The sequence below is a fragment of the Elephantulus edwardii genome, unplaced genomic scaffold, assembly GCF_000299155.1.
Source record: "Elephantulus edwardii isolate Elephantulus edwardi_28Jun2011 unplaced genomic scaffold, EleEdw1.0 scaffold00240, whole genome shotgun sequence".
Classification (NCBI taxonomy): Eukaryota; Metazoa; Chordata; class Mammalia; order Macroscelidea; family Macroscelididae; genus Elephantulus; species Elephantulus edwardii.
In genome coordinates this window covers 2,797,330-2,813,493 of record NW_006399990.1, presented here as the reverse complement: position 1 = coordinate 2,813,493, position 16,164 = coordinate 2,797,330, and positions in this window count along the sequence as shown.

Here is a 16,164-nt window from a genome sequence, read left to right as displayed (position 1 = left end):
AAATAAAATTTCTACATTTTAAACACTCATATAATCATGGGAATAAAATATTCCAGGGATAATTCTTTATTGCTACCTCAATTACCACAAATTAAGCTGATATTAATATACTTTACTGCTGCTCAGCCTTAAGAGAAATCAGTCACACTTCACTGATGACTCAAGTGAATGAGCCCTTCTCTTATTTCAGCGTAATTACCTATAATTTATGGGGCACAGAGAGACCTGTATGCAGTCTAATCAAGGTCACAGAAGAAGGTTGAGTCACATTGTTTTCAATCACCATCTGTGATCTGGGCTGAAGTTCCTACCTCTTCAATTGCCTTTAGGGGAATGGTCTTCTCCCCAGCACAGAGGCCACAGGACTAAACTTTCAGACCAGTGGACAAACTGATCATGAGCTTTACACAAACTGTGCATTTTAATCAGTACAAGGCATTCTGATTAAAATGCTGAAATCAGTTAATAATGGTTTTTTTTAGAGCTAATTGCAACATTTTGAATCAATTGCAATGCCTGCAAAGAATTTTGACAATCTAACCCTGGATGATTTCCAACTGATTTCCACAAACTTGGCCTATTCCTCAAGATTTGTATACTGGTGCTGCAGACATTTGTAGTTACTTTTCCAGGTCTCTCCAAATTGGCCACACTTTTAGCAATTTCAAAACATTATCAGAAGCCATGTTTTTTCTTTAAAGATTTCTTTTTATTTCTTCATCCTCTATTAAGATTCATTGTGAGAAATTTCTGTTTGTTTCTTTGCTTGTTTTCTTGGAAATTTGTTTGTTTGTTTGTTTAGTCTTTTGCAAAAGCTAGACGTGGAATGCTTGGCACCATTAATTTTAATGATTATTTGGGAATAATCTAATATGAGAAAAGACAATCTGATGTTTGTTGGTACATCTTCAATAAGAGCATTAAAAATATGTTGTTGTTTTTGGTGGTGGTGGTGGTGGTGGTGGTGGTGTTAGGTACCATCACGTCGCCAAGAATCATAACGGCCCTCTGAACAACAGATCTTAAACTTGTCTTATGCTGCACCATCTCTGATATGTTCCAGCCCATCTTTACACTCACTCCGTTAGTCTTGTTTGAGGTCTTCCTCTCCATCTGACCCTCCACATTTCCCAGCATCATGTTATTTTCCAAGAACTGGCTCCTCTAAACAGCATGCCCAAAGTACAGGAGAAGTTTCACAGTTTTCCCACTAAGGAGTACCTGGATTGCACTTCCTCCAAGGCAAGTAATTGTTCTCTGCAGTCCATGTATATTCAGTATTCTTCTCCAAAGCCACAACTCAAAGGCATCAGATCTTCTGTCATCATTATTCATTCTCCAATTTTCAGATTTGTAGGAAATGATAGAAAAGACCATGGCTTGAATTAGGCACACATTAGTCTTTCAATGACACCTTGCACTTTAACACTTTGGAGAGTACCTGACAGAATATATCTCCAATCAACACATCTTTTGATTTCTCGACTGCTGCTGCGACCATGGATGTTGATTGTGAATCCAAGTAAAGTGAAATTGTTGACAACTTCCATTTTTCTCCATCCATCATAATGTTGTCTATTGGCCCAGTATTGAGGGGTTGCATTTCCTTGATGTTGAGAGGCAATCCATTTTGAAAGTTGTAGTCTTTGATCTTCTGCAGTAAGCATTTCAAGACTTCCTTGCATACAGCAAGCAAGTTTGTGTCATCTGCATAACACTTGTTGTTATGTTACAGGTTAGTCTTCCTCCAACCCTGATGCCAAGATTCCTCCAAACCAACCCCGATTCTAGGATTCCTCTAATCTTAACCATCCTGTTTTTGGAGGCAGATGCTCTCAGAGCCTATGATCTTTGATAGTCTTGGCCTGAAATCAATCCTCTAGATTGGAAGTAGCACCTCTTCTGACTATGAGGCCCCTATTCCCCCAAAATTGCAAAGAATATCATCTTTAGCCAGGCTAGGTTTATTTGAGTTGCAGAAACTCACCTCGGACACAGCCTTAACACACTTGTAGCATACACATTATTTTATGATATTTGTATGCTTGCTGTTTTATGGTTTGCTTTTATGCATATAGCACTTATAGGTCAGTTTGTTGTAAGTGAATTACATCATTTGCATTGCTCCTTACTTCATATTTTGGGAGCTTGTGCATATATATGCTTGCTTGTTTATAGTTTACTCTTATACATATAGCAGTTGTCTATTCCTTTGCTATACTGAAGTGACTTGCATATTGCTGTAATTGGAAACTATGCCACCAGTATTTCAAATATCAACAAGATCACTTATGCAAGACAAGTTTCAGTAAATCTTAATGACTAAGACAAACTAAGAAGTAGGATTAACTATCCACTTCTGAAATAACAAGTCTTGGAAAATTATAAATAACAGGGGAACATTTTTGTATATGTTGTTGTTGTTATTGTTGTTATTGTTATGTGCCATTGAATCACCAGCAACTCATAATGTACGACAGCTCGGAAGCCTGTGCTATGCTAAGCCAGTCTCACTGACTCCAACACACCTACCTCCCCTGCCCCAGTTACTGTATCAATCCATTTCATCCTCTCCTATGCTGTCTCCCCACCCATCTGAACATGATGCTCTTCTCTAGGAACCAGTCCTTCCTGGCCATGTGCCCAAAGTATGTGAGACAGAGCTTCAAAATTCTTGCCTTCAAAGACAGGCCTAGTTTCATCCTTTCCAAGAGATCTGTTTGTTTTCTTGGTGGTCCGTGGTATGTTCAAGACTCTTTTTCCTTCTTTCAACCTTAGTCACTGTCCAGCTCTCTGATACATAGCAAGTAATTGTGAAGACCATGGCCTGAATCAGGTGCACTTTAATAAAAAAAATATTTTGTAAATCAAACCAAGAAACAAATTTAGAGAATCATCACCCATTAATTCACTTTATAAGTACTTATTAGATATTTTGCCAGTTATGAAATAAAAAAAGTCTCCCTAGTAAAGTGATTCCAACTCTATTGTTTAAAAGAAAAATAGTAAACAAACAACTAAAAGAAAAATATATTGATGTATATAAAAAAGGAAAAAAGGGAGTAAGATGAGAAAAGAAAGGGGGAAAGTTGTTATTTTAATTGTGTTCAAAGAAGTTCTATGAATAAATATTCAAGTAAAAAGTAAGAGAGCTTGGCATGTCACTCAAAGGAAAGCATTTTCAGGTGGAAGAAAGAATATATAAAGTGAAGCTATAAGGTCAAGTTGTCCTTGGCAGGTTTGAGGAAAAAGTAAAGAGTTGGAGTTCAGAAAGTGGGGAAATTGTTAAAAGGAATGTGTTAAAAGGTACTGTGAGCTATTGTATTTTTTTTTCTCCTAATGACATGTTGAGCTATTTTCTTAAAAGATTACTTGGACTACTATATTGAAATTTGATGTTGGTATGTCAGCATAAGAGAGAATATTAAAAGACTACTGCAATGCCAAGACAAGAAATTAACATTGCTATAGTGACAAGTAGAGAAAGGTTGAAAGTTATACAGGTGTCCAGGACTTTTGTTCATAGGGTCATTATGAGTTGCCTACAACTCGAGGGCACTTAACAACAACAACAACAGCATAGAGAGAGAGGACAAGGCCTAGCAGACAGAAAGTCATGCTCCCAAGCCAAAGGTGATGACTCTACTCCACGGCCCTCAGGCCTGCCTTTAATTATTTTTGGTGAAACATTCTTCTAGCTCATATAACCTTGGTATGTCCACTTGCTGTACAGAGGTAATTCACGGTTGCTGTGAAGCCGAACACTGTGACACTGATGACTCAAGTGCGAGAATGGTTACCCATGGTGGACAGTGTTTGGTGGAGCTCCCTGATTAAAAAAAGCTTGGAAGCAGGACTTGCATCCACTTGCATAATAGCTTGCCTCTGGAAACCCTATGAACATAGTTAAAAGTACATACGCAAAACCAAAGGCCTACATCATCCTCAATGCTGAAAGACTAAAAGCATTTTCCTTGCAAGCAGGGACCAGACAAGGATGGCCACTGTCACCACTTATATTCAATATTGTATTGGAAGTGCTTGCTAGGGTAATACAACAAGAGAAGGAAATAAAATACATGCAGATCAGTAAAGAGATGGTTAAACTATCGCCTAATACAGATAATATGATAGCAGGCACAGAAAACCCCAAAGACTCAACAACAACAACAAAAAACCCTGTTAGAGTTAATGGACCAGTTCAGTAGAGTGGAAAAAGATTAATATCCAAAAATAAATGGGATTCCTCTACAATAACATGATTGGAGCAATATATCAACAGAAAACTGCCAGATGTGCAGGCTGGATTTAGAAGAGGTCATGGTACTAGGGATATTATAGCAAATGTTAGATGGATCTTGGCAGAAAGCAGAGAATACCAGAAAAATGCCTATCTGTGCTTCATTGACTGGGCAGACGCTTTTGACTGTGTGGATCACAACAAGCTATGGCTGACTCTGAGAAGAATAGGAATCCCAGAACATTTGATTGTGCTTATGTGAAACTTATACTTGGACCAAAAGACAGTCATCAGAACACAGCAAGGAGACACTACATGGTTCAAAATCAAGAAAGGGGTCCATCAGGGATGTATTTTGTCTCCATACCTTTTCAAATTGTATGTAGAACAGATCATCCGAGATGCTGGACTGTACGAGGAGGAATGTGACACCTGCATTATGCAGATGACACAACCCTACTTGCTGAAACTGAAGAGGACCTTTCTTGCTGCAGAAAGTCAAAGACTGCAGCCTTCAGTACAGATTAATGCTCAACATCAAGAAAAGAAAGATTCTCACCACTGGCCAATTGACAGCATCAGTATGGATGGTGAAAAGATTGAGACAGTTAACAGTTTTCATTTACTTGGCTCCACAGTCAACACTCTTGGTACCAGCAGCCAGGAAATCAAGAAATTAATTGCATTGGGAAAGTCAACTTTGAGGGACCTCTCAAGAGTACTGAAGAGCAATGACATCAGGCTGTAGCCTAAGGTGCACCTGATCCGGGCTATAGTCTTCACAATTACGTGCTATGTATCAGAGAGTCGGACAGTGAATAGGGATGGTAGAAAGAGAATTGATGCCTTTGAGCTGTGGTGATGGAGAAGAGTGTTGAATATATCATGGACTGCTAGGAGAACAAACAGGTTTGTCCTAGAGAGGGTGAAGCCAGCATGCTCCTTGGAGTCAAGGATTTTGAGGCTTCATCTGACATATTTTGGGCATGTTGCACGGAGGGACTGGTCCTTAGAGAGGAACATCATGTTTGGCAGATTGGAAGGATGGCACAGGAGAGAAAGACTCTCAATGAGATGGATTGATTCTGTGATTGGGGTGGTGGGAATGAGCGTGTCTGTATTGGCGAGGTTGGTACAGGATAGAGCAGAGTTTAGGGCTCTTGTGCATAGTGTTGCTATGAGTTGCAAGCGACTTGACAGAACATAACAACAACAACAGTAACAAATGTAATAAATGTAGCATAATTTCTCAATCCATTCAATTGTGGCTGGGCAATAAAATACTACGCAGCACATAGGAACAATGATTTTGTAAATTATTACCTAACTTGGGAAGAAATGGACAGCATTAATCTGAGTGGACTAAGTCCCACAAGGACAAATACTGTACAAAACCATTTTTATTGAAAGAGTATGAAATCCAAGGAGGGGGAGGGTGGAAGCAGAAGGGTGAGGATGTGTGGTGAGGGGAAGATTAATCATAAGGTCACACAATTTGATGTGGTGGGTAGGGAAATGGGAAGGATCTGGTGTGAAAAACAATCTATTCAAATTTTGTAAGTACACAAGTATAAAAAAATTGTAAAATAGAATGTATATGAATGATTTATGAAACACAATGCAAATGAAAGATTGTATAAAACACAATGCATATAAATGAAACATACTGTAAAGGTATTATGAAAAGCAATAAAAATATTAAAAAAGAAATTAATGTTAAGAAGATAATAATGAAGGTAATTACACATTATCAGAATATTTTCCATATGGTAATGGTAGCCATAATAAGATTTTCTTATGTAATGAAAACAGGGTAGGGAAAAAGAGCAATGAACAAATCTAAGATATTTGGCATAAACAACCTATTAACAAAAGATCAAATACCATCTTTACAATTTCTAAAAAGTTCAAGGTTATTGTTACAGTCCCTTGTAAATTCAAATTGTTCAAGGTTTCTTTCCCTTTATATGACCCTAAATCTTTCTTAGTACAATGTCTTTATTCTTTATTAGCATGTTGCTGTTGTTGTTGTTAAATGCCATTGAATCATCTCATAGTGAAACTATGACTCATAGTGAAACTATGTACAATAGCTCTAAGCCCTGCTCTATCTTGAGCCAATTTATTGTCTCTGACAGGTCTAACTCCCATTACTCCAGTCAATGAGTTAATCTATCTCATCCAGGGTCTTCCTCTCTTGCACTGTCCCTTCCAAGCATGATGTGTGTCGTTCCCCCACCCCAAGGACTAGTCCCTCCTTGAAAAATGCCCAAAACTATGCCAGACAGAGCTTCAGAATCCTTGCCTCCAAGGAGCAGCCTGGTTTTACCCTCTCCAGTATGAACTTATTTGTCCTCCTAGCAATCAATGGTATATTCAATATTCTCCAGCACCACAACACAAAAGTATCAATTCTACTTCTATCATCCCTGATCATTATCCAGATATATCTTCTGTTAGCCAATTCTTTTTGATATAGTGACTCTGTGCACTCCTTCCATCATCTTTTGATGTCTCTTAGATCATTCAACATTCTGTCCATGGCCTCGCAGCTCAAGGCTTGAATCTGTTTTTGAATTCCTTTGGATTAAGAAATTCTGAGTTCATCTCTTTAGATTTTACAATTCCACTTCTTGGAATATTTCATTATAAAATTTCCATTGCTGCCCTTTGAAATCTTCTGTTCACATCCTTAACATCTTGATTTCTTCCCTTTGCTTTGGCTTCTTGGCATTCTAATTCAATATTCAGAGTCTCTTCTGACATCCACGATATTCTTGATATTCTCCCACCACTCATCTGGTCCCATTAGTATTCAATCCTGTTTCTGAGATGGTCTTTAAATTCAGGAGGAATAGACTCATGGTCAAGCTTTGGTTCTTGAAGATTTGATTTCATTTTCTTTAGCTTTATTTTGAACCTGCATACAAGTCATTGATGATCTGATCCACAATTAGCACCTTGCTGATTCAGTCAATATTGAACTTCTCCAGTGATTCCCTCACCTCATATGTACTCAATCTGATTCTGGTGTAGGCCCTCAGATGAGGTTCATGTGTACAGTTGTCATTTGTGTTTCTTGCATTTACAATGAATAAGGCATTGATCATGCAAAATTCTATCATTCTGTCTCCAACCTCATTTCTGTCACCAAGTCCATGTTTTCCAAATACTTATCCTTCTTTTCCTTTCCCAACTTTTGCATTACAATCATCCAAATGTAACATTTGGGGAGAAGAATTGAGAGCTAGATTAGAGACTTACTACTGTCTCTGTCAGTCTACTGGCAACCTAACAGCAACAACCTGATGGGAGTAAGCACGACGGAGATGCCATGCCGGGAGAGGATCAGAGAGTCAATCCAGCTCAACTTTATTAGGATATGAACTGCACTTATATACACAGGAAGACAGGATAGGGTGGGCTTACAGACGTGGGACATGTGGATTGCTCAGGAGAACCTTAGCCTCATGCAGATCACTCTCGGCTCAACAGATGGGGCAGCTGTCTTCCCAGGTAGCAAGCTTTCTTGAGCCGGTACAGCCAAACACAGGGGATCTTTCTCTACCCTGTATCAAAGGCCGTTGGGAGGCTTGCACCTGTTTGGAGCTCAGGTGACCTGTCCTGGCCAGAGGCCTTCCCTTCCTCCCTAACATTCTGCAACATACTATTAAGTTTGAGAAGCAAATCTTCTATGCAAAAAGAATTGTTGAGATAATTGCCAGAGAAATATGTTCGTATTGGTCTAGGAGACTAATACAACTTTAGAAGTCATCAATTTTTTTAGACAGCTTTAGAACAAGATTCTACATAGAGTAGACCCCTGATGAAACCTATGTAAAGTAAAAGTAAATAGAGAAAACAAGACATTTACGGACCAAAATGTGAAGATGAGGAGTTACTATCAAAGTTGATGAAAAAAAAAATGTTCAGTTAGACAACAGAAAAAAGAATATCCCAGAATTTATATTGAATATGAGATCAAGAAAGATGAGGATTAAGACATCACAAGACATGTGGACCTAGGTCACTGGTGATTTTTTTATAGTATTTTGAATGTAATGGTTACTATTGATTGATTTCAGTGAAATTGAGATGAGTTTCTTTCAAAAGAATGTGGGACCAAAACAAGGATGATCAACCTGGAAAGAATGGAAATAAAGACCCAATGGCTACTGCAATTAGTAAATAGGAACAAGATAGATAGATATAAGTGTTTAAGAGGGAGAAGAAGGTATGGTAGAAGGAAGAGGAAATGACTAGTAGAGCTGAGATTAGTGGAAGGGGTAAAGAAATAGGTAAGGTGCAAGGAGGACTTCAGGAGATGGGGTGATAAAAGCAAGAGGCCAATAGTAATTCATTATATAAAACACAATGTACAGAAATAATCATATAAAACAAAAAATTCATGATTTAAAAAACACACATTAATAATTACAAAATAGTAAATAATGATATAAGTAAATAAGAGATTTTAAAAGGAAGAAATAATTCCAAGGGACAGTATATTGGCAATAAATGTCAAATCTTCTAAGAAAAAAAAAGAAAGAAATAATATGAGGTTAAGGGAGCAGATCTCTCTATCCAGTTGTTTTGCTCTAAAGAGCTCAGAAAATTAGAGCTTAGATTAGATAGAAGAGTCAATTGTTTTTCAGACATGAGGAATTACAGCATATTCAGATGCTAAAAAAAAACCCCAAAAAAAATAGAAGAGGAAAAAATTGCATAAGTACTTCAGTTCGGTCTTAATGAAGAGCATAGAGTGTTCATTCCTAATAATAAAGGTACAAAATGTTACCTATGATTAGTTGCACATTCAGGTAGACAGGCAACTATCAGAATGGATCCTCACATCAATTTTATTTTAAGTATATTTACTTTCCCAGTGAAATAGGAAGTAAAGGTTTAAGCCAAAAATAAAAATGATAAAGTATAAACATTTGATGAAAAGGAAATAGTTCAAGCAGAATGAAAGAAGGAAGAGCTGTCAACAGAAGAAAGATTTACTTGAAGAAAGTACTCTTGCATTTCAAGACTGTTCAACATTGCTGTGTTTCTCTCTAGTCATATTTAACTCACCTCGTTGAAAAGCAAAGTAAAGAGATGGATTCAACTAGAAGAAGTAAAGAAAGGTCAGGGATGTAAATATAATGATGTGCTTTATAAGAATAATCTAAGAACGTAAACAACAAAGCTGAACTTAATAATTTGTCGTGCAAAAAAAGATGTTACTCTGGAAGAACCAATAGGGTTCTTGAATGTAAATCGTAAGACAAATATATAGAATAAGAGGTAGAAATTCTGCCCAAATAGAACTGATTGGAGGAGAAAGAGAATCAAAGTCTTGGTTTTAAATGATCATTATCTCAATGTAACTGGTTATTTTGGACAAGAATAAAACATTCTTAACTATATAGGATAAAGTAATTTCATGTCAAACTAAAAAGCCAGGCTCAGGATTAGAGCAGGCTCAGGGTCAAGCAGTGATCAAGCCTTAAAGTCCCAGTGCAAAATTTAAGCAGACAGACTTGCCTAATTACACCAGAGTAGCCAAGGTAAGTAAAATATAAGAGAATGGAAGTTAGAGTGTGATATAAGTGTAACACTTACAAAGAAAAAGAATTGTTGGTATGGATATTACCAAGAATGAGTTTGTGTTTGAAGATTTAAAAATTTGTCATTAAACGTATAACATGAATGTAATATCAGATCATTTTAGAGGCTGGGCTTCAAGCGAGGAACTGAAGGACTGTGATGAGTATAAAGCATGTTCCTTGGGAGAGAAAGAAAAGAACTTGAAAGTGTGAGTAATCAGCTATTACCTTTAGAGAGATCAGTCAATGACAATGGAAAAAAAACAGTTAAAGAAAATGACAGTGAGCTCACTAAGAGAGATGTAAATCAAAACAACAATGAGATAGCATCTTACCCCAGTAAGAATAGCAAAATTAACAGAACAGCAAACATCAAATGCTGGCAAGTTTGCGGAGAGACTGGAACCCTTATTTACTGTTGGTGGGAGTGTAAAATGGTGCATTCACTATGGAAGACTGTATGGCACTGTCTCAAAAAGTTTCAAATATGATCCAGCAATTGCACTACTGGGAATTTACCCTAAAGAAACCATAACTGCCACCCAAGCAGATATATGCACACCCATGTTTATTGCGGTTTTGTTCACAATAGCAAAGAGTTGGAAACAATCCAAATGCCCATCAACAAACAAATGGATAGAGAAGCTGTGGTATATTCACACAATGAAATACGATGGTGCATTGAAAACCAAGGAACACATGAAATATTATACAAAAGTAATAACCCTGGAGAACATTATGCTCATTCATGAAAGGACAAATATTGCATAGGGCCACTGTTGTAAAACAGAACTGACATCAGGGTTGAGGGAAGAAAGAAAAGGAGGGGAGGAATGATGTATACTGCATTGAAACAAATGAGGGAGAGATCTGTTTAAAAAGGATATATGAAAGGGTATTCTTGTCATTACAGAAGTCCAGAGTGAAGGCTGCATAGTGGCGTGAACTTGGGGGGAGGGATTCCATAACAATGTAAGAGTTTTTCTTTTCAAGGAAAAGAGTGATTGGGGGCAAGGGGGTGGACAGGGAGAAAAGTGCAACAGTGAATGAATGGAAATCCTAAGTCTCTGTAAACTTTCATTAAAAATTGATGAATAAAGTAATTAACAAAAGAAAATGACAGTGAGCTCAGAGCTAAAATCTTTAGAAAATGAGGAAGTGAGATGTGTAGAAAATAAGAATAGACCAAAACTAGTTGCAGACAAGTCAGTTCTGACTCATGATGACCTCATATGTGTGAGAGTAGTAGTGCTACACAGAATTTTAAATGCCTGAGTTTTCAGGAGTCAATAACCAAACTTTCCTTCCCAGATACCTCTGGGTGGGCTCAAACTCCAGCTTTCAGCAGCCTCTTCTTTAATCATCTTTAGCACCTAGCTATTCCAAGAAAAAACAGCACAAAATATAAGCTGATCCTTTGAGATTTAAACAGGAGGAAGCCTTTTGAGAAGGCAAGAGATGTAATAGTTTCCTTTTGATGTGATAAACAAAGAAGACATCACTCTTTAAATTTCATAAAAAGAGCCAAGGAGATAGAATTATTTAATTCCTTTAACCAGATGTGTACAAAATAAAAACAAAACAAAACAAAACAAATAAGGATGAGATTCCAAGGCTTGAGAAATCACCTGGGCAGTTTTAAGCTGCTTGTTGAGGATAAAAAAAATGTTTACATGAAGAATACAAATGAGAATAGTCCGGGTCTTGGTCCAGTTCAAATTGCAAAGGAAAGACTGTGAGAATGAAAAATAAATAAGTAAAGTCTCCATTATATTGCTTCTTTGGGTCGTATCATTCCCTCTGAATTATCCCTGGTCAAATAACCTTGTCTTAAACTTTGTTAAGAGTTTCATATGATTCGTTGCTATGTCACTCAAACTCAAGTCTAATGCTGTCAAGTCTAACTTTGGAGCATACAGGACATTCCCTAACAGGTTTCCAAGGTCAAAATCTTTAATAAAGAAAGACTGCCACATCCTTCTCCAGTGTATGAGTGGTGAGATCAAACCGCTGACCTTTAGGTTACCAGCTGAGTATGGAACTGCTGCACCATAAGACACCCCTAAATAATACACCTATGTGTAAGAAAATCTCTGTATGAGAAAGCCAGTCCTTCTACAGAATCAAATGCTACATATATCTGGATGGCTTGTTCTTTTGTCCAGCGCACTCAAATATACATTTCTAAATAAATTCCACCCCCTCCTAAATCCTGATCTTGCACTGAGGCGGGCTGAAAGTTCAACTAAAACTTAGTCAGCAGCATCTTGTCACTTGCCTTTCCCTTAATCAGTATTCAGTTAGTTCTCAACCAAACTTTCCATTTTATTTCTGTGCCTTAAACCTGGTCCCCAATTTATCACCTCCTTGTATTGTTTCATTCTTTCAACAGTTATCAAGCACCTATTATGTGTTATGTGTTTCAGGGGATGCAAAGATGAATAGATACTATTTCTGCCCTAGAGGAGCTCAGACTCTTGGGTGAGAGGCAAACATGCAAACAAGTAACATTACACTTCATGGAAAGTGGCATAATAGAGGGATGTGTACAACACAGTGTCATTTCCAGACTCCAGAATTCGCTTTAGAATTGATAATCAAGGTTTTTATTGCCTCTCTTCAGCCTGCTGGCTATTTTCTCAGTCACTTTGGAAGAGATAATTTTCTTCTTTCCTTTGTTCAAAGTCCTGCTTAATTAGAGCAGACTAGAATGCAAACTCCACCAGATTTTCTTCCTACACTACTTGTCAATAACTACCAGCATCTCATTCCCTTCACTCAGGCTTGAGCTGTAGTTATTAGTTGCCTTGGAGTCTGTTAGGACTCAAGGCAGCCCCATGTGGCAGAATAGAACTTCTTTTCAGGGATACAGAGCTATTACCTTTCAGAAACCGAGCACCAGGTCTGTCTTCCAAAACATGTCTGGGTGGTTTTCAACCACAAACCTCTCCAGTAATAGTAGAGCACTTATCTGATTTTGCCTCCCAGGGGATTCCTACAAGATTGAGAAGTTATGGAGTGAGGGGAACCCCAACAAATAAAAAAGGAAACAAAACAAATGGAAATTCGAAAGCAGAGGACTTTAACTGTGAACGCTATTAATTTCTTTAAACATTCATCTATTCTGGTTTTTGTGTTTGTGGGGGTTTTTTTCCAAAATAATGGCTAAACTTTAGATTTCTTTGCCTTTGGACTGTGGCAAAGAATTCTAAACATCCTACAGACTGCCAAAAGGACAAATAAATCTGTCTGTGGAAGTGCAACTATAAGTTTCTTCCTTAGAGACAAAGATGGTGTGGCTTCATGTCACTTACTACGAGCATGTTGTCAGGAGGTGTCAGTACTTGGGAAAAGATAACGTGCTGGGAAAGGCAGAAGGTCAGAAAAAGAGTCTCAATAAGATAGAATGACCTAGTCGCTAACAATGGGATCAAGCATATCAGAAATTGTGAGAATGGATCAGATCCATTATTCCTAGGCCATTATGTTTCAGAATTTACTTGATGACACATAAAATAGAAATACATTGGGCATGTTGCCAGGAGGAACCAGTCCTTGGAGAAGGACATGGTGCTTGGAAAAGTAGAGAAACAGTGCCAAAGAGGAAGACCTTGGATGAGAAGGATTGACACAGTAACTGGGGTGATGAGGGTAGGTGTATCAGAGGCAGTTGAGATTGGCTTAGAAGAGAGAAGGGTTAAGAGCTATCGTGCATAGGGTCGCTATGAGTCTGAGTTAATTCAATGGCACAAAACAACAGCAACAGGCATTGGAGAAGGTATTGTTCAATGCCTAATGAAACAAATCAGAGAACATTTCAGATGCTTGATGATCTCCTCTTTGGAGAAAAATTGTGTATGTAAAGAAATCAGGGTAGGGGTGATGTTTTACCAACTGTCAGTAATTCCTTGCAGAGGAGAAGAAATATGTCAGTTTGTAAGAAGACAAATACAAATGTTAAAACATGCATTTTGTGTTGCTTTATAAATATTTCCCTTCTTTCCTCTTCCTTAATGCACTCTCCTGCTTTTTTCCTTTCTCTAGTTCGACCTCTGGCCTATGTTTTACTGCAGTGCCTCTATAAAATGTCCCTTGCAATCAGTTCTTTATATTACCTTCAAAGAACCATGTATGTTCTTGCCTCTTTTATTTTCTGCTTTTGTTCACTTGTTTTAAGAACATTTCCAATTCTCTCTCTATTCAGGAATAACACTAGGTGCTGAGAAAACAAAATAAAGTCACAGACTATCCCATGTAAGAGCTTGCAAGCTGAGGAATAGAGAGATGGTTGGTAGTCAGATACATGCTTTTAATATAATGTGCTAATGTACGCAAAAGGAGTAAGGGAGGAACAAACTTTCACTAAGCACAGAATATGCAAGAATCGGGGAAACAATTAAGAAAATTATCATATCTCCTTTCTTTGGTTCCTATAATAGAATAATAGAAATGCTATCCATTGCAGCACTTTCTGTGGCTAATGTTTGTTGAGCATATTCACTTAGCTCATATAATTCTCATTACAATTCTATAAAAAAAATTATGTAGATGCTATTATTATCAGCATTTTGTAACTGAAAAGATAGATTCAGGGATTCTGGTCAATACTCATTTTTAACCAAATGCTATATGATATAAAACACAATGTGCCAAGGGAATACTAGAATATTACTGGACAACACACACAGTAAAGTCCTCAGAATTGTTTCATTGCTCTTAAATATTTGGGCCTAAAGACAATATCTATATCGAGTTAAAAGGCAGAAATGAAACTCATAGCTTCTAACCATCCACCCCAATATGTAGATACATTAGACCTAGTTGGGTTTTTTTTTTGTTGTTGTTGTTGATGATATCTATTTATTGCTTTGGCATAAATGAAAATTGGGCCTGTGTTTGTTTAATGAGGAAACAAAAAAATCTCTCAGTGAAGAAGAAAGAAAGAATCCCATAAAATCTACTCCACTGTAAAATGAATTCTGATACAAGAATTCAACGTCTTTGCCCCGTATTTATTGTTAAAAGAGTTTTCTTCTGGATTAGCTTGGAAAAGGAGGTGGAGATAGCCACATATCTTGAAGAATGCAATCTGCATCACTGAATTGTAGATGTAGGCATTGTTAAATTTGTTTATGTTTATTTAGGTTTTATGATTTTCAACAACAAATACTAAAAAATAAAATTTCTAAAGTAAAGAGTTCCCTCCAGCTTTTCTTAACATAGTCACTGAGGTAGTGAGGTTCTTTCAGGAAGCCCCTCACTCTCTGCACCCACTCCAGGTAGGGCTTGTATCCAAATGTCCTTCTGATGTATCGCTCGTTGTTTGCATGAAAGGAAGGCTTGAAATAAAATTTACTCTTTGCTCTCAGCAAGAACTAATACTTATCAAATGCCCTGGTCAAACACAATAAAATCATACTGTGTAAGGAAATTGCTTTTGTAATTGATTTACTAGCTTTCATAGAGGAAAAAGTATTTCAGTTGCATTTTCATTAAATTGCTTGTCTACAACAACCAAAAAAAAAAAAAGGAAAAAAAAGTCCTACCTAGTCTTCAGCTTTTAAAGAAATAGTATCTCAGTTATTTGAATTAAATTCTTTTAAAAATTAATAGAATAATCCTAATAGTGCACTGTATGATAAATAAAAGATCTAAACATGTGCTTCTTTGCAAAGAAGTGTAGAAAGAGACATTATTTATGGAGAAGATAGTGCTTTTGTTTTTACTGTTTCAGTGTAGAAGAAAGAATAGTAGCATGAAAGCAGAACAGTCTGGCTTTTTTGATAGAAAAAGTGCCTTGATAACCACTTGATCCTCATAGGAGGACCCACCAGCAACAATACAGTCAGCAAGATCTGATTCAACTTTATTCCACCACCCATGTTGGCCCCATGGCATTCAACAGAAAGCAGTCATTGTTTAAAATATTCTTTTTATTTTCTTATTTCATATTGGTTTGCATACAAAATTCGTGTACATTATGTTTCATTCATGCACATTGTTCTTCATACATTCTTTCATTCACGTTGTCTTTCATACTATCATTAAGGCATTCTTGGCTCAAAAGGGATCAGGGTAGTAAAATACAATTAAATTTCTTATTGGTGAAATTACTAAAACAAAATCAAACCATGGCACTGTTGATTACAAATGGTTGTTTAGTTTTTTTCTCTATTAGATTGCCAAGCTCCTGAAGACGTGGTCTATGTGTGCACAGCTTTGTCCCCAGGGTCAAGTTTAAGGATACAGTCAGTGCATGCCTTTTGAATGAGTAAATGTATTTTCCACTCCTTTTTAATTAAAAGTGGAAGACTCTTGATAAATGACAAA